Here is a 25,301-nt window from a genome sequence, read left to right as displayed (position 1 = left end):
AAACATGCTCAGCGTTACTAATTATTAGAGAAATGCAAATCAAAACTGCAAATGAGATCACCTCACAGCAGTCAGAATGACCATCACCAAAAAAATCTGCAAACAATAAATGCTGGAGAGGGTATGGAGAAAAGGTATTCCCACTATGTAGTCCCACTACGTATTCCCACTGTGCTGTTGGTGGGAATGTAAATTGGTAGAGCCACTGTGGAGAACAGTATGGAGATTCCTTAAAAAACTAAAAGTGGAGCAATCATATGATCCAGCAATCCCACTCCTGGGCATATATGCAGAGAAAAACATGGTTCAAAAGGATACATGGACCCCAATGTTCATTGCAGTGCTGTTTACAATAGCCAAGATATGGAAGCAACCTAAGTGTCCATTGACAGATGAATGGATAAAGAAGTTGTGGTACATATATACGATGGAACATTACCCAGCCATTAAAAAGAATGAAATAATGCCATTTGCAGCAACATGGATAGACCTGGAGATTATCTTACTAAGTGAAGTAAGTCAGACAAAGACAAATATCATATATCGCTTATATGTGGAATCTAAAAAAAATGATACAAATGAACTTATTTACAAAACAGAAACAGACTCACAGTGTTAGAGAGCAAACTTATGGTTACCAGCGGGGGAGAGTGAGGGGAGGGATAGATTGGGAGTTTGGGATTGACATGTACACACTGCTGTACTTAAAATATTAGATAACCAACAAGGACCTACTGTATAACACAGGGAACTCTGCTCAATATTCTGTAATAACCTAAATGGAAAAATAATTTGAAAACAAATAGATACATATATATGTTTAACTGAATCAATCACTGTACTGTACGCCCGAAACTAACACAACTTTGTTAATCAACTATATTCCAATATAAAATAAAATTAAAAATAAATTAAGTCCTAATTTTGGGACTTCCTGGCGGTCCAGTGGTTAAGACTCCACGCTTCCACTGCAGGGTGTGTGGGTTCGATCCCTGGTCAGGGAACTAAGATCTCAGATGCCACGCGGTGTGGCCAAAAATAAATAAATAAAGTTCTAATTTTCAAAGAAGTGTAAATATCAAAGAACTAAAAGTGCATCATTAGCTCTTTTTATAGGCTGCTACTACTGTAGAAAAGTTTATTTGCTTTTCAGCCAGAAATATTGCAAAGATCAAAGAGTTTTCTAAGGGATTTCTAACTAACAATAAAAATAGGTACTCTGCATAATCCAGGCTTGCAATGCTCTCTTACGTAGAGGACTCCATATTCCAGGAAAGATAGAGACTTTTCAAAAGTCAATTGTGGAAAAAATGATACACGTAAAATAGTATAATAGATATATGCAAAAGTTATTAAGCATAATTATAAAATTGATTTTGCTGTTGTTGTTTTCCACATCATGTTCCTTTCCCATCCCATATTTCTGCCTCCTGCCTAGAGGTAGCCGCCATCCTGAATTTTGTGTTTATCATTCCCACTTTTAAAAGATAGTGTGTACTCCTAAACTATATATCTTGTTGATTAGTTTTGCTTGCTTAGGGCCTTCATAAAAATGGTATCATTATGGAGGCTTTCTTTATCCAAATAGAAATGGCATGTTTAAGTACGGTAAACTTGACAGTACAATGAGCCATTGTGATATTGTTTACATGCCTGTGTTTCTTATTGCCTCAGTACTGTGTAATTTGGTCTTGCAACTGATTAGCCAGTTAGGAACTGGAAGGGTGATATGTAAATGTTACTGTCTAACTGACAGAATGATTTATTAGATGCGTATATTTGAGGAATTTCACCTGCTTTGTTGTTTGGGAGGCCCAGTGCCAAACTGAAACATGTGTGTCAAGGGCAGAACTGTGGCCAGCTTTTTAAGAAAATTCAGCCAAAGTTGAATTCCATTCAAGTACAATTTTGTTTGTTTGCCAGTGGTGTCATACTGATTTTAAAATGGATTTATCTTTCCTGTAGCTTCGATCAGCAATGTTGAAATTTTCAGCACGCTTGGATATAACCCATGGGTCCTGATGTCACCTACTCATTGACTACACTAGCTTAATTTTTGCCACTGCTCATGCTAGGACTTTCTATTCTTCCAATGTCAGCTGCCAAGTGGAGCCTCTGAACCATAAGATTTCCATAAAGATGTCTTCCCTTTTTGCTTAGAAAACTATGTGTACTATTCATTGACCCAGGTTGTTTACTTTGGTCTCAGAGATGGTTGGCGTTTTGTTTTCATTAAAAATATTCTTTTGAATTCAGTATTTTGTCTCAGTGTGATTTGGATAGAAAATGCTATCAATTATTTTTATAAAGAAAGCAGAAAAAGAAGAAACTTGACAGTTGGCCATAACTTTAATCAAAAAAATAAAAAGGCATTCATTTACTTTAGGAAATAACAGGACTCAATCTTATAAAAATGTGTTAGTTAAAGCTTCCTAATTTTAAAATGGCTTCCTTAATATTCTGATCTTTTTTTTTTTTTTTTTTTTTTTTTGGGGTACGCGGGCCTCTCACTGCTGTGGCCTCTCCCGCTGCAGAGCACAGGCTCCGGACGCACAGGCCCAGCGGCCATGGCTCACGGGCCCAGCCGCTCCGCGACATGTGGGATCCTCACGGACCGGGGCGCGAACCCGTGTCCCCTGCATCGGCAGGCGGACTCCCAACCACTGCGCCACCAGGGAAGCCCAATATTCTGATCTTTTTAACCTTTGTTTTAAAAGGCAAGTGATATATACATACCCCCACAAAGATTTTATAAGATGCTAATGGAGAATAGAATAATATGGTCATACTTAAAGTTTATTACCTTAAATAATTAATTTAAGCTCACTGGTATAAAAGCTTGAATTTTATTTTGTACCATTTTTGTATGCATATCTGAGTTTTTTTTTTTCTTATAACTCCTTTTACTTGTACTGATGTCAAACTGCTTTAAGTAGCAGACATAGGTAAAGTTCATAAAAATGAGATGTCAGGTTGATGGCTTTCATTCTTCAAGTTTCTATTTTAGTGGAATAAGGTGAGAAAATATGGCAGTGAGATGGCACATCTAGAGGCATCTGAACCCAATGCTCAAAAATCCCAGGGAGCACATTCTATCAACTAAAGTACAAGTAGCCCACGAAGGTGGTACATATCAATAATACCCAACATTGTGTGAATTACTCTGTAATCACATTGTTTGCATTCTAGCTTCTTAGTCTAACTTCTAGGGAATTGTTGGTTGGAGGAAAGAGGAGCAAGTTGGAAGCGTTGGGGAGAGGAAGACCATGCTCAAGGGCAAGAATGGAGCCTGGAAAAGAGAGATCTGCAGGGACTGGCATCTGTTGGAGGACACATGAAGGGTGGGGCCTTGAAAATCAGGGAGAAAGAATCCAGAATGGCTTGTCAGACAAGACCACCATAGAAATCATCTACTCTGACTCCTGAATTAATGTCTGAGCAAACATTTTCAGTCAGAAGAATGGCTTACAACATTCAGGAGATATTAAATGGAAATGTCACTATTGCAGGTCTCTGAATTATTTTTATATAAACTCATTTTATTAATTTATTTTTTACTGTGATGGGTCTTCGGCTTTCTTTAGTTGCGTGGAGCGGGGGCTACTCTTCGGTGCGGTGTGCGGGCTTCTCATTGTGGTGGCTTTTCTTGTTGTGGAGCACAGGTTCTAGGCACACGGGCTTCAGTAGCTGTGGCACGCAGACTCAGTAGTTGTGGCTTGCGGGCTCTAGAGCGCAGGCTCAGCAGTTGTGGCGCACGGGCTTAGTTGCTCCGCGGCATGTGGGATCTTCCTGGACCAGGGCTTGAACCCATGTCCCCTGCATTGGCAGGTGGATTCTTAACCACTGTGCCACCAGGGAAGCCCTCTGAATATTTTTTACAGCTCATACACAGAACATACCAAGTGGGAGATTACATTAATTGCTCATCATTGCATTCATTTTAACATTCAGAACTCTGCATGTAAAACTGTCCAGATAAAATAATACTGCTTGATATTATTTTTCATCACCATCATGCATATTTACTTTCTGTTCTAGTTAAGAGATATCTGACTTAATAAAATACAGAAGTTAGTTATGAGCAGAGACAGATGTAGACATGCCAAAGTCGTCATTTATATTTTCATCAAAGCCAAAACCAAAGTAAAACAAAGAAACAAACCCAAAACTCCATATATCTGATTGCCACTTTATTTATTTTTTTATTTTGTATACTTAACATAGGTGTTGAATTTATCTTGACATTGACTTTATCCAATTATTTGTTTTTTGAATTTTATTTTATTTATGTTTTTATATAGCAGGTCCTTATTAGTCATCAATTTTATACACATTAGTGTATACATGTCTGTCCCAATCACCCAATTCATCACACCACAACCTACACACCCCCGCCACTTTCCCCCGTTGGTGTCCATACATTTTTTCTCTACATCTGTGTCTCAATTTCTGCCCTGCAAACCAGTTCAGCTGTACCATTTTTCTAGGTTCCACTTATATGCGTTACTATACGATATTTGTTTTTCTCTTTCTTACTTCACTCTGTATGACAGTCTCTAGATCCATCCACGTCTCTACAAATGACCCAATTTCGTTCCTTTTTATGGCTGTGTAATATTCCATTGTATATATGTACCACATCTTCTTTATCCACTTGTCTGTCGATGGGCATTTAGGTTGCTTCCATGACCTGGCTATTGTAAATAGTGCTGCAATGAACATTGGGGTACTTGTGTCTTTTTGAATTATAGTTTTCTCTGGGTATATGCCCAGTAGTGGGATTACTGGATCATATGGTAATTCTATTTTTAGTTTTTTAAGGAAGCTCCATGCTGTTCTCCATAGTGGCTGTATCAATTTACATTCCCACCAACAGTGCAAGAGGGTTCCCTTTTCTCCACACCCTCTCCAGCATTTATTGTTTGTAGATTTTTTGATGATGGCCATTCTGACTGGTGTGAGGTGATACCTCAGTGTTGTTTTAATTTGCATTTCTCTAATAATTAGTGATGTTGAGCAGCTTTTCATGTGTTTCTTGGCTATCTGTATGTCTTCTTTGGAGAAATGTCTATTTAGGTCTTCTGCCCATTTTTGGATTGGGTTGTTGTTTTTTTAATATTAAGCTGCATGAGCTGTTTATATATTTTGGAGATTAATCCTTTGTCCATTGATTCATTTGCAAATATTTTCTCCCATTCTGAGGGTTGTCTTTTGGTCTTGTTTATGGTTTCCTTTGCTGTGCAAAAGCTTTGAAGTTTCATTAGGTCCCATTAGTTTATTTTTGTTTTTATTTCCATTACTCTAGGAGGTGGATCAAAAAAGATCTTGCTGTGATTTATGTCAAAGAGTGTTCTTCCTATGTTTTCCTCTAAGAGTTTTATAGTGTCTGGTCTTACATTTAGGTCTCTAATCCACTTTGAGTTTATTTTTGTGTATGGTGTTAGGGAGTGTTCTAATTTCATTCTTTTACATGCAGCTATCCAGTTTTCCCAGCACCACTTATTGAAGAGACTGTCTTTTCTCCATTGTATATCCTTGCCTCCTTTGTCATAGATTAGTTGACCATAGGTGTGTGGATTTATCTTTGGGCTTTCTCTCTTGTTCCATTGATCTATGTTTATGTTTTTGTGCCAGTACCATATTGTCTTGATTACTGTAGCTTTGTAGTATAGTCTGAAGTCAGGGAGTCTGATTCCTCCAGCTCCATTTTTTTCCCTCAAGACTGCTTTGGCTATTCGAGGTTTTTTGTGTCTCCATAAAAATTTTAAGATTTTTTGTTCTAGTTCCGTAAAAAACGCCACTGGTAATTTATATAGGAATTGCATGGAATCTGTAGATTGCTTTGGGTAGTATAGTCATTTGCACAATATTGATTCTTCCAATCCAAGAACATGATATATCTCTCCATCTGTTGGTACCGTCTTTAATTTCTTTCATCAGTGTCTTATAGTTTTCTGCATACAGGTCTTTTGTCTCCCTAGGTAGGTTTATTCCTAGGTATTTTATTCATCTTGCTGCAATGGTAAATGGGAGTGTTTCCTTAATTTCTCTTTCAGATTTTTCATCATTAGTATATAGGAATGCCAGAGATGTCTGTGCATTAATTTTGTATCCTGAAACTTTACCAAATTCATTGATTAGCTCTAGTAGTTTTCTAGTGGCATCTTTAGGATTCTCAATGTATAGTGTCATGTCATCTGCGAACAGTGACAGTTTTACTACTTCTTTCCCAATTTGTATTCCTTTTATTTCTTTTTCTTCTCTGATTGCTGTGGCTAGGACTTCCAAAACTATGTTGAATAATAGTGGTGAGAGTGAACATCTTGTCTTGTTCCTGATCTTAGAGGAAGTGCTTTCAGTTTTTCACCATTGAGAATGATGTTTGCTGTGGGTTTGTTGTATATGGCCCTTATTATTTTGAGGTAGGTTCCCTCTATGCCCACTTTCTGGAGAATTTTTATCTTAAATGGGTGTTGAATTTTGTCAAAAGCTTTTTTCTGTATCTATTGAGATAATCATATGGTTTTTGTTCTTCAATTTGTTAATATTGTTTATCACATTGATTGATTTACCTATATTGAAGAATCCTTGCATCCCTGGGATAAATCCCACTTGATCATGGTGTATGATCCTTTTAATGTGTTGTTGGATTCTGTTTGCTAGTATACTGTTGAGGATTTTTGCATCTATATTCATCAGTGATATTGGTCTGTAATTTTTATTTATTTTTTTGGTATTATCTTTGTCTGGTTTTGGTATCAGGGTGACGGTGGCCTGTTAGAATGAGTTAGGGAGTGTTCCTTCCTCCACAATCTTTTGGAAGAGTTTGACAAGGACGGGTGTTAGCTATTCTCTAAATGTTTGATAGAATTCACCTGTGAAGCCATCTGGTCCTGGACTTTTGTTCGTTGGACGATTTTTTTTTTTTTTTTGCGGTACATGGGCCTCTCACTGTTGTGGCCTCTCCCATTGTGGAGCACAGGCTCCAGACACACAGGCTTAGCGGCCATGGCTCACGGGCCCAGCCACTCCATGGCCTGTGGGATCTTCCCAGACTGGGGCACGAACCCGTGTCCTCTGCATTGGCAGGCATACTCTCAACCACTGCACCACCAGGGAAGCCCCCTGTTGGAAGATTTTTAGTCACAGTTTCTATTTCATTACGTGTGATTGGTCTGTTCATATTTTCTATTTCCTCCTGGTTCATTCTTGGAAGATTATACCTTTGTAAGAATTTGACCATTTCTTCCAGGTTGTCCATTTTATTGGCATAGAGTTTCTTGTAGTAGTCTCTTAGAATGCTTTGTATTTCTGCCGTGTCTCTTTTAACTTCTCCTTTTTCATTTCTAATTTTATTGATTTGAGTCGTCTCCCTCTTTTTCTTGATGAGTCTGGCTAATAGCTTATCAATTTTGTTTATCTTCTCAAAGAACCAGCTTTTAGTTTTATTGATCTTTGCTATTGTTTTCTTTGTTTCTATTTCATTTATTTCTGCTCTGATCTTTATGATTTCTTTCCTTCTGCTAACTTTAGCTTTTGTTTGTTCTTCTTTCTCTAGTTCCTTTAGGTGTAAAGTTAAATTGTTTATTAGAAATTTTTCTTGTTTCTTGAGGTAGGCTTGTATACCTATAAACCTCCCTCTTAGAACTGCTTTTGCTGTATCCCATAGGTTTTGGATCATCATGTTTTCATTGTCATTTGTCTCTAGGTTTTTTTTATTTCCTCTTTGATTTCTTCAGTGATATCTTGGTTATTTAGTAAAGTACTCTTTAGCCTCCATGTGTTTGTGTTTTTTACATTTTTTTCCCTGTAATTCATTTCTAATGCCATAGCGTTGTGGTCAGAAAAGATGCTTGATATGATTTCAATTTTCTTAAAATTACTGAGGCTTGATTTGTGACCCAGGATGTGATCTATCCTGGAGAATGTTCCATGTGCACTTGAGAAGAAAGTGTAATCTGCTGTTTTTGGATAGAATGTCCTGTAAATATCAATTAAATCTGTCTGGTCTATTGTGTCATTTAAAGCTTCTGTTTCCTTATTTATTTTCATTTTGGATGATCGGTACATTGGTGTAAGTGAGGTGTTAAAATACCCCACTATTACTGTGTTACTGTCAATTTCCCCTTTTATGGCTGTTAGTATTTGCCTTATGTATTGAGGTGCTCCTATGTTGGGTGCATAAACATTTACAATTGTTATATCTTCTTCTTGTATTGATCCCTTGATCATTATGTAGTGGCCTTCCTTGTCTCTTGTAACATTCTTTATTTTAAAGTCTACTTTATCTGATATGAGTATTGCTACTCCAGCTTTCTTTTGATTTCCATTCACATGGAATATCTTTTTCCATCCCTTCACTTTCAGTCTGTATGTGTCCCTAGGTCTGAAGTGGGTCTATTGTAGACAGCATATAGATGGGTCTTGTTTTTGTATCCATTCAGCAAGCCTGTGTCTTTTGGTTGCAGCATTTAATCCATTCATGTTTAAGGTTATTATCGATATGTGTGTTCCTATGGCCATTTTCTTAATTGTTTTTGGTTTGTTTTTGTAGGTCCTTTTCTTCCCTTGTGTTTCCCACTTAGAGAAGTCCCTTTAGCATTTGTTGTAGAGCTGTTTGGTGGTGCTGAATTCTCTTAGCTTTTGCTTGTCTGTAAAGCTTTTGATTTCTCCATTAAATCTGAATGAGATCCTTGCCAGGTGGAGTAATCTTGGTTGTAGGTTCTTCCCTTCCATCACTTTAAGTATATCATGACACTCCCTTCTGGCTTGTAGAGTTTCTGCTGAGAAATCAGCTGTTAACCTTATGGGAGTTCCCTTGTATGTTATTTGTCATTTTTCCCTTGCTGCTTTCAATAATTTTTCTTTGTCTTTAATCTTTGCCAATTTGATTACTATGTGTCTTGGCGTGTTTCTCCTTGGTTTTATCCTGTATGGGACTCTCTGCACTTCCTGGACTTGGATGGCTATTTCCTTTCCCATGTTAGGGAAGTTTTCGACTATAATCTCTTCAAATATTTTCTCGGGTCCTTTCTCTCTCTCTTCTCCTTCTGGGACCCCTATAATGCAAATGTTGTTGCATTTAATGTTGTCCCAGGGCTCTCTTAGACTGTCTTCATTTCTTTTCATTCTTTTTTCTTTATTCTGTTCCACCATTCTGTCTTCCAGGTCACTTATCTGTTCTTCTGCCTCAGTTATTCTGCTATTGATTTCTTCTACTGTAGTTTTCATTTCAATTATTGTATTGTTCATTTCTGGTTTTTTGTTCTTTAATTCTTCTAGGTTTTTGTTAAACATTTCTTGCATCTTCTCGATCTTTGCCTTCATTTTTTTTCTGAGGTCCTGGATCATCTTCACTATCATTATTCTGAATTCTTTTTCTGGAAGGCTGCCGATCTCCGCTTCATTTAGTTGTTTTTCTGGGGTTTTATGTTGTTCCTTCATCTGGTACATAGCCCTCTGCCTTTTCATCTTGTCTATCTTTCTGTGAATGTGGTTTTTGTTCCACAGGCTACAGGATTGTACTTCTTCTTGCTCCTGCTTTCTGCCCTCTGGTGGATGAGGCTTTCTAAGAGGTTTGTCGCCACTTTATTTTTTTATAATATCCCAGAGTCCTGAAGATTTGTGTACACTTTAGGCACATGTCTAGCATTCAAATGTGACTTAGGCCGTTACCAGTGAATCTGTACTTTTGGAGAGTGTTGCTGGAGTGTACATTTAAAATCAACACAGAGGGGGGCTTCCCTCGTGGTGCAGTGGTTAAGAATCGGCCTGCCAATGCAAGGGACATGGATTCGAGCCCTGGTCTGGGAAGATCCCACATGCTGCGGAGCAACTAAGCCCATGCACCACAACTACTGGGCCTGTGTGCTGCAACTACTGAAGCCCGCACGCCTAGAGCTCGCGCTCAGCGACAAGGGAAGCCACCACAATGAGAAGTCTGTGCACCACAATGCAGAATAGCCCCTGCTCACTGCAACTAGGGAAAGCCCGCGCGCAGCAACGAAGACCCAACGCAGCCAAAAATAAATGAATAAAATAAATTTATTAAAAAAAGTCAACACAGAGGCAATGAACATGGCCATTTTTATTAGTTGACTGACTTACCCCGCAAACACTTCCTGAATACACACTATGTGTTGCTCTGCTAGGTTATAGTGATACAATGGTAAGTAATACCCAGCCCCTGCCTTCAAAAATATTGCAGTCTAATGGGAGTGTCAGACCCAAACACTTATAAAACAATGTGGAAATATCGTGAAAGAGAGATATACAGCATCTTATGAATGATTGAGAGCTCTATTCCTAACAGTCATGTTTGGATTCTAAGGTGACCCTGATTAGCTAAATTAAGTCCACCCACATCAGGAACCACACTGCTTGGTAGAATGTATATACTCATTCTCCCTTTGCCTGGTGAAGTCTATGGCTGTATTTAGAAGTACACTGTTTTAGCACATTGAGCCCTCATTTATAGCACTGATAGGGGAGATATGATAAATACAGAAGTTTTCAAAAATGAGCTACGGAATGTCCTTTTTTCTGATAAGTTCTAACCCAAAATTATCACTAAAGGAGAATTACTATGGCCTTGGAAGGGGTTTGGTCACTAGCCAGGATTCTTATGAATAACTGAGTGAAAATTACTTGCCCCATCAAAATATTTTGCCCTCCTTTTCTGCCCTATGTGGAAGGAATTGACAGTGTTTCTGATTGTTGTTGCTCCTGCTGGTGGTGATGACAGTGGTGGGGAAGATGGAAAGAGATTTCTGTTTTTATTTTCATCAACCCCAGAGGTATTCCTGAGAAGCCATAAGATAAGCAAATGTGGAGGTGTGGGTTGGTCTATGGTGGTTTCTGAGAATCCATTTTTTTGCCTTTCTAGTGCCTCCTTAGGACTTTTTTTTTTTTTAATTTAAGAGTTTTTTCAACTGATCATTCCATGGAAACAGATGAGATTCCAAAATAAAAATGCAAACATCGAAAAGTTATAGTGCTTATAGCCCTGCCATATAAAGGCTTTTGCCTTATATTCCTCTAATCCCTTCACAGTAATAAATGAAGGACTCTGGCCTCTCTTAATACTGTGGGTGGAGCTTCCCTCTGACCTCATTTTAGTGAGAGATTCTTTTCTCCATGAAGGTCTCTGTTTCCATCCTGAAAATGCCATCTGTGCAGAAGGATAGTGGTCCTTTGTCTCAAATGGGCACTCTGTAGTTCTAAAGCCCTTGGAGTGTGTGACATTTGGTTCACCAAAGACCTCTTAGCCTGTACCAGGTGTGAGCTCTTCTGTTTTTGTTTTTCTGTGCTGCATCAGAGAGGAAAACCAGAGAAGCCATAGAAGATCCTGAGTGTGTCCCACAGTTCTAGCTAGTAGGCCTGGAATAAACTCCAGAACTGGGGATGTTTATCCTGGGCAGAAAATGGTATATTAGCAGTTTAGCTCAACTAAGATAGGATTCTCACTGCGCCTCTCAACTCATGGCCGTGTTTCTATATTTTTACAAAATTTTGTTTAAAATAAGAGCCCATGGCACAGACCATAGCAGAATACTGATGGTGTGGTCAAGCTAGGGTAACGTAAGTGGTTAATGAAGCATCTCAAGCTAAGAAAGCCAGATAAACTAAAGGAATTTGACCAATCAAAGAAAGAACTCAAGGCAACACGAAGAGTGAGAGGTACTGAGCATCATTTGAGGGGAAAAGGCAGAGCCCTGTGTGGCATTCAGAAGCGGAACGGGGTGTGAGTCATCTTCAAGGTGAGGCTGCTGATGAAGCAAAGAGGGGTGAGTGAATAGAGCACAGAACTTCAGAGGAAAAACAATCAGGAAGCACAAAGATCTGTTGCGTATTGTAGTTTTAATATCACATCCTTAAGTCTAAATTATTTGCCTAGGAGTTGATAGCTGGAACGATTCCTCAGGTTGATTATAAACACTATGAAGTGTAAGTTTTACTGAGAAAAGAGTGTGGAACAATGTCATTATTCTTTCCACAGCTCCAGAAAAAAAAACTGTGTCCCCAGGCCCCATTCTATCCCTGAATTGGCAACACAAGTGAAATGGATCATTTTCTGTAGGGTAACATGTTCCTGAGTTCTCTGATTTGTTTTTTGAAACTTCAGTAGCCTGGGTTCAGACATAGGGCTTTGCTTTGGAAGTAAAGTAGAACACAAGGACCTTCACACATCTACGCTGCTACTGCCATGCTCCGTCGCAGTAGCTGCCACTCCTGAGATTTTAGTTCTGCGGGCAGCCAGCCTCCAAATGGGGCAGATGGTAGGAACAGGGGACTGGCTTCCGGAAACAGGTGGCAGGAACGGAGGCCATTAAGGAAACGGTAGCTTTTCTACAAGGATTCCCAAAGTCTGGTGAATGAGTACAGTGAAGTTGAATGCCTTTCTTTCTGTACTGTGATGGATTGAGTTATGTTCCCCCCAAATTCTTGTTGAAATCCTAACCTCCAGTACCTGAGAATGAAACCTTATTTAGAAATAGGGTCATGGCAGATGTAATTAGTTAAGATGAGATCATAATGGCATAGCGTGGGCCGCTAATCCAACACGGCTGGCATCCTTATAAAAAGGGAAAGTTTGGCACAGACACACACAGGGAGAGCGCCATGTGAAGAGGAAGGCAGAGATTGGGATGATGCTTCTACAACCAAGGAACGCCAAAGATTACCAGGAAACCACCATAAGCTGGGGAGACGCATGGTACAGTTTTCATCTCACAGCCCTAAGAAGGAACCAATCTGCTGACACCTTGACCTCAGACTTCTAGCCTTCAGGACTGTGAGACAATATATTTTTGCTGTTTAAGCCGTTCAGTTTTGGGTACTAGAAAGTGAATATATGTATTATTGTTTCTTGTCTGTCTCTTCCAATTCACCCTGCATTCAGTGAGGTCAAGGACTATGTCCTGATCATCTCCAAAACCTCATCCCATAAAATGGTGTCTAGCAGCACCATTAGGGGGGCTGAAAATATTTATTGAATAAATAAGTAAATATGCTGTTTTCTACCAGTAGACACTTGGATATCTCTCAATTAGGAAAGCATTTATTCTGTCCTCCCAATTCTCAAACTTCTTCCAGTTTAGTGATTTTTGACCCTGGCTTAGGTTCAGGGTGGCTTCCTCTGATTGCTGCTGCTTCTCCTCAGATCCTACCACTGCCCTTCATTCAGGCATTTCTGTATTTAAAAAGTTAAATATAACAATTTTCATAATATCTGCAGAGAAGTGAAAATTTTATACCACTGTTCTAGGAAAGCCTTCATTTACAATAAAATTTGTATAGGTTGTATCAAACATAACAATTTTCATAGTATCTACAGGCAAGTGAAAACTTTATATCACTTCTAGGAGTGCCTTCCTTTACAATAAAATTTGTACATTCAGATAAGCTTTTTTCTTGAGGGGGGGAAGAAAGCAATTTTTTATTGATGAACAAATAAAGTCAAAGATTCATTTCAGGGGCTTCCCTGGTGGCGCGGTTATTAAGACTCCACCTGCCAATGCAGGGGACACGGGTTTACGCCCTGGTCTGGGAAGATCCCACATGCCACGGAGCAACTAAGCCCGTGCACCACAACTACCGAGCCTGCGCGCCTAGAGCCCGTGCTCCACAACAAGAGAAGCCACAGCAATGAGAAGCCTGTGCACCACCACGAAAAGTAGCCCCTGCTCTCCGCAACTAGATAAAGCCTGCACGCAGCAACAAAGACCCAACACAGTCAAAAATAAATAAATAAAAATTTTTAAAAGATTCATTTCAATATAAAGATGCCTACACATTGTAGAGATGTGTCATGAGTAAATAACCTACGTGGACAATTTATTTAAATGGAGCAAAGTGATAACTTACCTATAACATTGCCATCGACGCAAATATCTATCATCTAGATTGTGGGAACTAACTATACAAAATTCTAGTGATACTGTGAGTGAACTGAGATATTTTCAAACTAGAAGTGAAAATGTGGGGCCTTAAATGTAAACTGGAAAACTTCCTCCCCTCCAAGTGCAAGCAACGAAAACATGCCAACTGGCTGTATGTGGAAACCCCATCATTTGTTCACTTACCATTTAGCCTTTGTTCCAAGTGGCTGAAAAGCAGAGGGGAAAGAGCCTTAGTGAAGACTCTGAAGGGGACAAGACGATTCAGAAGGACACAAGGAAGGGGAGAAGAATTCTGAATCAGAGGTGGAAGGGATATCTTCTGTAGTACTCGTTCTCGGAACCCCTGAGTTACAAGTCTTTTCTCAAAACTTGGAAATCACTAAAGTATCCTTACACCGTGATAACTTGGAAACACTTCTAACAACATCTTTCATGTGTTTTGGTTCCTGTGGTTCTTTGTGTTTGGTTGGTTCTGTTTCTTCTAAAAGAGGGAAACGAAGAACAAACACTTTCATTAAATTCATGGTCTGGTTAAACAGATGATGGACAGCATGGTTTTACAGAAAACTTCCCTCGGAAAATTTATGTGCTTGAATTATTGTTGTTTTAACTGGAGTTACATGTTTTGCATAAATGTTTCGACTTGTCAGAATGGCTGCACAAAAGCTTTCATGCTGAATTACATCTCTCAATTGACAGTTAAGTAGAAAGTATTTTCAGAGTACAGGGAAGATCATATCCTATGTGGTCAGAGGTGACTCCATGGCAGCTTTCTCCTACTGTGTTTACTGTGTGAGATTATTGTAAAATGAGCTGTAGGCTCGAGAGTCGAACCTAGTTTAGGAACCTTCCAGATTTACTCTACTGAAAATGGAAGGTAAGAGTTTTCTGTGAGATTTCCTACCTGCTACATAACATTTAAGAAAAATTTACTCAATTTAAGACAATATCTCGAGAAACCTAAAACCAAGTGAAAAGGCTTGAAAGGGAAGACATCTTCTGACCCTGATGGTCATTCGTGGTGTCTATATGACAGCGCAACAAGCGAAATAGAACTCCTTGCTTTTCCTTTTCCCTGATCTAACCTCTGTTTCTAGGAATACAAAACAAAAGGGCAGTTTGCAGCTCAGGGAATTCTTACTTAACTTCAGCTGGATGGGACCCAGAACCTGGCTCTGGTGTATAAAATTACACTTTTAACTGTACGTGAGGATATTAACGCTTGCCTTTGCCAGTTTCAAACAGACACATACATGTGGTATACACGCAGGTATTTAACTTTCTGAGATATTTACTGTTAGAAATGCCTTTTAAACCCCTGGACTATTAGGTGTATTAGTGTGGAATGCCATGATTCCATACACTTGACCATACCTCCTTACTGTATCCCATTTATTTATAAATTTATTCACTCACTCACTCACTTGTTTATTTTATTTTGTTTATTTATTTATTTATTTTCTAAGCACAACAGATATACTGAGAAGTGCGCAGATCTTACGTGAGTAGCTCAAAAAAATGTTTACAAAGGGAACATAACTGTGTAACCACCACCCAGATCAAGATATCAAACACCAGCACCCCGGAAGCCACCCTTGGCCCCTCCCTGTCATCACCCCCTCAAAGGTGACCACTCTTATGGCCTCTATCAGTATAGACTAGTGCTGCCTGTTCTTGGTTTCTATAAAAATGGAATCATGCATTTGTGCCGGGTTTTTTGGTCCCGCTTCTTTTGCTCAGTATTGTGTCTGTGTGGTTCATCCATGTGTTTGCATGTAGCAGTGATTTCTCCTTTTTCATTGCCGTGTAGGATTCTACTTCGTGTATTTTAAAATTTACTTTCCTTTCTATTGCTGATGCACTTTTGGGTTAGTTTCAGTTTTAAGCTATTAAGAGTAATGCACCTATGAACATGCTGGTGTACGTGTTTGTTGCACGTGTATGTCTGCCTAGGAGTAGAATTGCTAGGTTAATATAGACTACACCTATGTCTAGTTTAGTAGATACTGCCAAATGGTTTTCCAGAGTGGCATTAAAATTTTACCTTCCTGCCAGCAATGTTTAAAAGTTCCAGTTATTCTATATCTTCACCAACAATTTATGGTGCCAATTTTTTAAAATTTATTTTATTTTAATTTAGCTATCTGGGGGTTATACATTAATACTTCATTGCGTTTTAATTTATATTTCTCTAATCACTAATAATGTTAAAATTTTTTATTTGCTTATTGGCCATTTGAATAGCCTCTTGTATGCAGTGCCTGTTAAAGTCCTTTGCCATTTAAAAGAATTTAGATAGTCTTTCTTTTCTGATTTGTAGGAGGCTTTTAAAATACATATATTAATATATATATGTATATATTAATATATGGATAGATGTATATATGTATGTGTATGTGTATTAACATATACATATATATAGTAGTCCTATTTCAGAAGTATATATATATATATATCTTACAAATATATTTTCTTTTAAGATATCTTGTCTTCACTCTTCATGGTGCCTTTAGATCAATTGAAGTTCTTACTTTCAATGAAGCTCAATTTATTAATCTGTTCCATTACTGTACACGCTTTCTTTTGCCCTTTTAAGAAATGGTTATATAACCCAAGATCATGAAGATATTCCCCTGTGCTATATTTCCAGAAGTTTTGTCATTTCACCTTTCACATTTATCACCCATCTGGTAGTGATTTTTGTGTCTGGTGGGAAGTAGGAGTCAAAGATCATTTTCTCTCATATGAATATCTGTTCTTTTGCCCAAAGAATGGCAGTGGCAGCTTTGTTATAGATCAGGTGACTGTTCATGTGTCTGTCTGTGTCTGGATTCTCGTCTGTTCCATTGGTCTATCTATTCTTGCACCAATGCCCCACACTTATAATTACAGTAACTATAAATTAAATCTTGATAGCTGGTAGTGTAAGTTCTCCAACTTTACTCTTCAAGGTTGTTTTTATTCCTCTTGACCTTTTGCATTTCCATTTAATTTTAGAATCAGCTTGCCATTTTTTTTTTTTTTTTTTTTGTGGTACACGGGCCTCTCACTGTTGTGGCCTCTCCCGTTGCGGAGCACAGGCTCCGGACGCGCAGGCTCAGCGGCCATGGCTTACGGGCCCAGCTGCTCTGGGGCATGTGGGATCTTCCCAGACCGGGGCATGAACCCGTGTCCCCTGCATCGGCAGGCAGACTCTCAACCACTGAGCCACAAGGGAAGCCCAGCTTGCCATTTTTTACACACAAAAATTAGGTTATTAATTGAAATAACATTGAATGTTACCCATGTAGGGAGAATTCACATTTTGCATTGTTGTACCTTCCAGGAACATAGTATATTCCTCCATTTCTTTAGGGCTCCTTTAACCTTATCTTAGTAAAGTTTTGTGGTTTTCTATGTGGTGGTCTCACACACCTTTTATTAGCTTTATTCCTAGTTATGTGCCCTCCTTTTGGCTAGAGAGCTGCTTCTAGTTTGTATAGAAGCAAAATCTTCCTTTAGACTCACAAACTTAAGCAAAATGTTATGGAGAAACTATTTTGAAGCTGAAGAGAGGAAGTGCCCTTGTGCCTTGAGGAGGAGGTGGGGGATTTTTTGGTTGGTGGTTTAAGGTAGGTGAGATGCAGTATGTCTTGTCCAGATGGAATCTCTGGAAATCTTAAAAGCAGCAGATGGGTGTGGGAAGAATGACAGAGAATATTGAGAAGCAGACTGACTTACTGTCTTGGGTAATTGCATAGTTGAATGAAGAAACCAATGTGTATTTTAAGTATCTGAACCAAATTCATTGACTTGAAGCAAAGACCCATTCTAAACAAATAAATTATATCCCGGACCTACCTTTCTACATCTTTGACTTACTTCACCAATCGCCAGAGATTAAAAATTTTATAATTAATGATCAAAATATTATCCAGGTGACTAAGTGATAAACTTGTTGGATTTACCATCAAGAGGATTTCCCATTAAATAAAAAAAATCTTCAAAATTTAATAAATCATGCATGAGTCAGTGAGAGCATACTGCTTCAGAGTTTCAGAAGTCTCTTGGAATTCCCTCTAATTACTCTTCTGTTTTTCTTCCCTTCCCCAGACATGCTTTGGGAAAGAATATTTCTTATTCACTGACTTCAGTGTCTCAGCTCCAAATGACTTCTCACACTGGCTCCTGACGTCTGCTGAAGTTGCTCTTCTCATCAAGACACAAAGCCTCCTCATTGTCAGGTTCAGTGGAAACATTTGTACCTCTTCAGCTTCTTTTTAGTATTTGAGGTTATTGAAATACTCCTTCTCCATGGAACTCTTCTGTCATGGCTTCCTTGACGTTCATCATCCTCTCCTGGTCTTTCTCTTCCCTCTCTGACACTCTTCATCAGGCCATTTTCCAGGCTCTCTTTGTCCTGCAAATGTTGGGATTACACACGGCCAGCTTCAGACTCAGTTTTCTCATTGTGAACTCTCATTCTAGTGGAACTCATTCATCTCTGTGGTTTCATCGATCAATCAGCATTCTGATATTTTCAAAGGCTGTCTTGAAATAGCCTATGCCACAAACACCTCTGTCCAGCTGCTGCTCGTTGGATTTCTCCATTTAGTGCCCCAATGACACCTTAAAATTAATGTCAAAAATGGATGCTTTGTAACATGCTCTGCATTTTGGTGAGTGGCACCCTTTACAGTGGGCCTGAAACTGGGAGGTGGTTATGATGACTCTTTCTCCTTTCTCCTCCCATGTCCAGTGACATCATCCTGGCTAGTCTTCCTCCTTAATATCCTCAACGTTCTGCAGTCTCGGTCTTCTTCTCCATATCCACTACTATTTTCCTGTTCCCACATCCCCTCACACCTAGCCTTCCTAAACAGCCCCTGATTGGCTCCTCTGCCTTCAGTATTCTCACACTCCAAGCTGCTCTCTGCTCTCAGGGTGAGCTCTCCGAAATGTGCTGCTCCCCTGTTTAAAACCGTACAGGGCTTCTACTTCTCCTTTGACGTAAAGGCTGAACTCCTCAGCATGGATTTCTAAACCTGCTCCTACTGGAGCCCCTCTCTGCTTCTCTTGTCTCCTCTCTTGATGTTAGTTCTCCAGAACCGCTCGTGGTCCCTTCCGTCACTCTGCTCGCCCTTCAGAAATGCTGCTGCTTCTGCCCAGAACAGGCACAGCCCTCTCCTCATCCGTCGCCCTCCTTCTGGCCTCCTACTCATTCTCCAGAACTCAACGCAGATGGGACACTCTAGTGAGACTCCATCTCATCCTTCCCCACCAGTCTCGATTCCAATGTTATATTGCATCGTGTTTATCTGTTTTGATCCCCCCCCACTCTGAACTTCTTGAAGGCAAGAAACATGCCTTTCATGTTTGTGTTCTCCCTCCACAGTTGCTTTTATAAATAGGCGCTGTGTTAGGCCCTGGGGATGCAAAGATGAATAAGACATCATCTTTGCTCATGGGCTCTCACAATATAGTAGGTGAAACAGAAACATCAACAGGTAATTACTGTGTGATTTGATGAGTGCCGTGTTACAGGTGTTTTTTAAAACAGGGAAGAAGCGGCACCTGATTCCAGGTCTAAGAGAGTTCTATTAAAGTGTATGCAAGGGATCTCTAGAGAAATAATGTGTGGGGAAATAATCCACTGAGTAAAGATCATCTCCAGGAAAATTCCTGGCAACCCTATGACACTGTAGTTGGTGTTACCAGTTGCTCTCCTGAGATTGTCCCTCAGATCTCCAGAGGGAGAGAACTGTATAGGAGTTAAAATATTTACCGTTGATACCAGAACACGTAAATAAACATTATGAGGTTTGGATGGAGAGATATATGCATTAAGCTCTGTTTTGACTAGAGAGATATATATGCATTAAGCTTAGTGGAGACTTGAGAGAATTAGCATCTTATTTTGTGTGCCCAGGAGCTCTCTGACCAAAACCCAACCCTACTTGAGACAAAAGTTCACCCTGACTTTGTAAATGTTTGCCTTTACGATGAATGAGAAGAACCTAAAGCCTTGAAATGTTCAGTCTAGTTCTTTTTTCAGATATAATGTTAAATCCCAGAAAACAATCCAGCAAAGGAGGATCTTCACATTTTGGTTTCCCTCTATCCATATCCAAGGAGAGGACACTTCATGGTTGAGAGTGAGTCCATAGTTGTTCTACTGGGCCTGGAGGGTGGCCAGAGCCTTGTGCAGTTTGGGATGAACTGACACTATAGCGGTCAGAGAAGGAAGCTGAATTCATCTGGACCGAGGTAATCTAGTCTGTATACAGGATTGTCTGTGGTAGGGCCTTGTTCTGATGCCTATATACTTGAGGGACCATGACTGAACTTCAGGAGGTTTGGAGAGTTCCTGAAATTCCACACAAAATTGAGTATGTGTGCTTAGGGGAAGAAAGGCCATAGCTTTCATCATATATTTGAAGTTCTTGTAACTCAGAGAACCGCTGGTCTACACCCTTTGGTTTCTGTTTACTATATTTATTCATCTGCTAATCATGTAGTGAGGATGTAGGTCTCAGGCATTTTGCTCCATTCTGACTTGCTATTTTGATGTGTGTTACAGCAATTCAAGTCAGCAGTCATTGAGAGCCTAGGTTGCAGGCGCTTCCAAGTGCAAGATCTCATTAAATATTCACAGTAAATCTGTGTGTTATATATTCTTATGACCATTTTACAGAAGAGGAAACTGAAGTTCAGAGTGTAAAAAGAACTTTGCTAAGAGCAGCTGAGTACTCAAGCAGGTGAACTGGACCTAAGAATCTAAAGATGAATAGAACATATGCTCCTCTTCAGGAAAAGCTCGGTCTTCTAGGGCAGCCAGACAGAAATGAACACCTAAATACAGTGATGTAACTTCAAGGACAGACCAATATACAATATAAAATCTCAGCACCAAGGTGTATGTCATCTCTCCAGCTGTGCTTTGTCAAGGAGAGAGGAGCGGGTCTTGAAGGATGAGTAATAGTAGACTAGGTGGACTGAAATTAAAATGCATACCAGGTTGATGTAAAAACATTTGCAAAACATAGATGTGAGCTAGTCTTCTGCTTGTGTGAAAATGATAGTGGTTTGGGATGGTGAGCACATAAATAAATATCAGAGCTTTGAAAGAGGTAAGTCGGAGAACCAGATTCTGCCCTGTGTATATCCACATACATTAACAAATCTACCGTTCCTTTCCAGAAAGTAGCCCAGGCTATACAGGTAGCCACAATTTAAAATGCCTTTTTAAGATTTTTTTTCCCCAAGGCTAATTCAGTAGGTGTGTCCCTCGCACTAATAAGTACTGGAACGACTTGTTGATTCTGTGAGTTCTCTTAGGACAGAGACGCACTGTGAACACCTTCTTAACTTGATCTGAATACAAACCAAATCCCAGTCTAACAACTCACCCAGACACACAGGTAATTGTTTCATCTACTTCATAGCCCTGAATAGCAGGAAAGTTCATAGAAAGTACACCTTCAAGCCGAGCTATCAAAACATACCTGTTTTCAAAACTCTTCTAGGGATAGTCAATTTAATGCTTGTTTTTTTCTCCTGAAAAACAGTATAACTAGTTTCAAACAATGCTAGGTAATTCCTAAGGGGAAGTACTGTGAGAACCTTTGACATAATTAGTTTATGCTTTAGCTTGCTGTTTTCATTACAAGTTTTCAACAAGTTCTCAGAAATATGAATGGAAAAATTTCTCTGATTCCACTTTAAAATACGTGGGAAAGAAAATACACAAAGGTGAAAGTGATGGCAGGGAAAGAAAGAGAATACAAGCAAATATGAGGCCAGCACTATTTTTATTACCGATTAGACATAGTGAGTTATAATTTGAATAAAATGTTCAGCTTGTAAGTGTGTATTTTTGCACTTGAAAAAGTCAGTTAAACTGTGATAAGATTTTCAATGGATGTCAGCTTACTGGTAGTCCATCACTAGAACATAGCATCGTGGCATACTATATACCCTTAGAGTATCATGTCCATCGATTGCTTCAAGTATCCTGACTAAAACCTGTATTTTTAGGTCTCTGTTTCTTTGTATGTTTTACAAAAACTTGAGATCATGCTCTATATTGGATATCTTTCTGGGCCTGTATTCCCTCATCTGTAATATCGAGATTATTGGAGTCCCTGGCTCCTGGAGTTATTGTGAGGATTAAATGAGATGGTTAGTAGAGAGCTTAGCTCAGTGCCTGGCACACAGTCAGCATTCAGTTATACTAGTCGTTGCTGTTGCGGTTATGGTTACTTTGTGTGTGATGAGAACTTTTGAGATCCTCCTCTTAGCAACTTTCAAATAAGCAATACAATATCATTAACTATAGTCATCTGTGGTTACTTTTTGTTACTTGTTTTTCACACTTGATTATGTATTTTCACAAGTTGTTAACTATTGTTCAAAGACATGATGTTTCAAGGATATATAAACATCCCACCATTCCTTCAAGTTTTAAATACGTCATTTTGGTCAGTTTAACAATTTCCAGATTGTTAATAGTATAAACTCCAGTGAAATAAACATTCTTGTCTGTAAGTTTTTGTGACCCAGTAAGATGCATTTATAAAAATATTTTAAAGACTTTTGATTCATCTGTTCAAATTACATCCCTGAAAGATTGTACTCATTTAGAACTCCCCATTTCTATTACAGTGTTGAAATAAGAATTAAGTCAATGTAAAAAGAATGTGGAGAAATGTAACAGAAAGCTGTAAGTTTCAGAACCAGAATATTTGCTTTCTTTTATACCTTGGGAGGCAAGGCAAATATAATACCTATTATCTTTCATATTTAAAAGAAGCTTTTGTGTGAGGGCATAAAACATTGTGTAGAAGTCAAGAGGGCTAATTCCAAGACTGACTGATAGCAGAATGTACACAAGCTTGAGGAATTCACTCTACCTCTCATAGTTATATAGTTATAGTTTGTAAAATGGTGATACAATACCTATCTTAAAGGACTCTTGTGGTAGTCAAATAAGATTGTTAAGCACCAGGCAAAGGTCTTGGCACAAAGTAAGCACCTGTGGTTGACCACACTGTTATTGACCAAGGATATAATTTTTGCTGAAGAGCCAGGCTTCGGCCTTCCTCATTTATTGCAACTGTAGATTCGTAAAGTAGCAGGGTTCCCATCAGGTGTCCTGGCTGCCCCGTGAATGAGCAAGGGGCAGAATGCCATGACACCTGTCAGATGTACTGTCAACATTTTCGATGTTCCTGGTTAGGGTTAGCTTAATATGGTTCTCCTTCTTGATTGAGCATACATTTAGCTCCAGCCTTGTTCCAAGCACTGAACCAAGCACTGGTGATTTGAGAATGAATAGAATATAATCTTTGTCCTTGATGGGCTCACAATATAGACAGGAAGTGGTTACCATCTTTTCTGAGTGAACATTTTTTATGTTCTTCTGTTGAGACATGCACTGGTAGATATTTGGGGTTAAAAGCGAGTAATCAGAAAACCAGGCCCACCCCCTGAGATGGTAAGAATGTGGTATTACAAGTTAATTAGCAAGCGTTGGTGGAAAGAGGATGAGCTTTCTATCAAAAGACCTGGGCTCACAGTCAGCCTGCAAAACATACTGGTTGAATGATTCTGAGCAGGCCAGGCCACCGTATTCTAAGCAAGAAGACAAAAAGAGTTAAAATTGGATTAGTCATTCATTCATTTGGCAAGTATTTATTGAGCTCCCGGGGATAACATATACAACAGATCCCAACCTTCAAGGATATCAGATTCTAGGGAGAGAAAGGGGAGGATATAAAAAATGTTTCTTGTAAAGAAAAAGAAAAGGCAGAGAAGAGAGCTAGGCAGTGTCACTGGGGAGGAGGGGTGGACATTTTACAGAGAGTTACAGGGAAGGCCTCACTACAAGCTAATGTTTGAATGAAGACAGTGAGTAAGTAGTTCAAGGAAACAGCAAGTTTAGAGGCTCCAAAGAGGAGAGCACTGGGACTGGAGCAGGGTGAGGGAGGGGGCCGGTGGCAGGAGACAGGGAAGGGCCTTGTGGAACTTGCTATTGAGGACTTTGGCTTTTACTGCACATGAGATAGGAAGCTTTTGAAGGACTTTGAGCAGAGTGACATGATCTGACTTTTCACAACCTCATTCTGGCTGCTGTGGAGGATAGAGTGGAGAAAGGCAGAAAAGCAAGGTGGTCAGATGGGAGCTTTTCCAACAATCTAGGGGAGAGTTGGTGGTGACACGGACCGTGGAGGTAGCACTAGAAGTGGTACAAAGTGTCAGACTCTGGAGATGATTTTTTAAACTAGGGCCATCAGGATTTGCTAATGAATTGCATGAGCAGAGCTTGGGGGCCGCGTTACTATGAAGTCAAAGTTGCCATCCGTGGAGATGAGGATGACTGTGGGAGGAGCATATTTGTGGGGGAACACAAGGAGTTTGATGTTGGACCTGTGAACTTTGAGATGCCTATTTGAAACATTCGAATGAGGATGTTGAATAGATAGTTGGACTTCAAGGGGGAGGTCTGGGCTAGAGATGTAAATGTGGATGGGAATCCTTATCGCAGAGATGGTATTCAAAGTCAGGAGACTGGATCAGATCACCAATGTAGTGAATGTGGCTGGAAAAGAGAAGCAGTGCAATATCTGAGCCCTGGGGTACGCAGAGTTTAGAGGTTGAGATGTTTGGGAGGAACTAGCAAAGAGACTGAGAAGGGGTATCCAGTGGGAAAGGGGGAAAGTCCAACTTGCATAACAACTATATAAAAGCACATTACATGTTGTAGACTACCATATAGATGATCATTATATTACTATAACACGCTTTTGGAAAAATGCAGTATATCATGATTTTGGGTGCAAAATTTGATTGGGGTATATTTCATGTATAGCCTTTACAACCTGTTCAATTGTGGTGACTACCAAACACACACATACACACACACACACACACACACATACATATTTTTTCTAAATGTTGTCCTCATGACATGAAAAATGTAAAGTATTTTCCTATCAGAGATTGATTCAGGCACAAAGATGATTTGGGCATCACTGGAGCTGGTTACCTGCAGCCCTGTGCAGAATGTTTCATTATAGTGTTCAAGTAGAAATAGTCATCTCAATCTCTATATTTACTACGTGATTTGGAAAAACACCAAAGGAATTTGGGTCCACAGAGATTATAATATTACTAAAATAGATGTATACATTATTTACAATATGCTTTCAACATTAAGGTAAGACAGACCTGTTGATTGGACTTAAGACAGGGGCCAATTTTTCTATATAAAAGACACCTTTCAGAAAATGGTTTGTGTAAACATGCTTTTGTCATTATGTATCTGTAGAGAGCCTTTTCACATGTTGACTATATTTATTCAATTTAAAGACCTTAGTTTAGTAGCTTGACACATTATGCTAAGTGAAATATGCCAGTCAC

General features: G+C 39.3%; 1 protein-coding gene across 5 annotated transcripts in view; it reads left to right on the top strand.

Moving 5' to 3' along the window:
• AIG1 (androgen induced 1) overlaps positions 1-25,301 on the top strand; it is a 234,042-nt gene that overhangs the window by 24,053 nt on the left and 184,688 nt on the right. Inside the window, exon 2 of one of the 5 annotated variants that reach the window (XR_004352527.1) lies at positions 17,994-18,124. The exons of 3 other annotated variants lie outside the window; for them this stretch is intronic. The gene's annotated coding sequence lies outside the window, so the exon portion shown is untranslated. Of the gene's footprint in view, positions 1-17,993; positions 18,125-25,301 lie in introns of those variants that run through there. One more of the 5 variants, XM_032651162.1, reaches the window with a different exon arrangement.

Source organism: Phocoena sinus, chromosome 12 (assembly GCF_008692025.1).
Source record: "Phocoena sinus isolate mPhoSin1 chromosome 12, mPhoSin1.pri, whole genome shotgun sequence".
Taxonomy (NCBI): domain Eukaryota; kingdom Metazoa; phylum Chordata; class Mammalia; order Artiodactyla; family Phocoenidae; genus Phocoena; species Phocoena sinus.
This window is presented reverse-complemented; position numbering and strand designations above follow the sequence as displayed.